A 246-nucleotide genomic window follows, 5' to 3' on the forward strand; every position below is an offset into this window, starting at 1 on the left:
CAAGCTCAAAATGAGTGATGCACTAGTTTATAATACACCATGGGGGGACCAGTGTGGTGGAGGGACTGACCTCAACCTACTGACCACCTTTATGACAAATTGGAACTCCTCCAAATGATGGGGTTCAGGGGTCTCCAGTGACGGAGGTCGGGGGGTCTCCAGTGACGGAGATCGGGGGGTCTCCAGTGACGGAGATCGGGGGGTCTCCAGTGACGGAGATCGGGGGGGCCCCAGTGACGGGGCTCG

The sequence above is a fragment of the Nanorana parkeri genome, unplaced genomic scaffold, assembly GCF_000935625.1.
Source record: "Nanorana parkeri isolate BGI_ZX_2015 unplaced genomic scaffold, ASM93562v1 scaffold3433, whole genome shotgun sequence".
NCBI lineage: Eukaryota > Metazoa > Chordata > Amphibia > Anura > Dicroglossidae > Nanorana > Nanorana parkeri.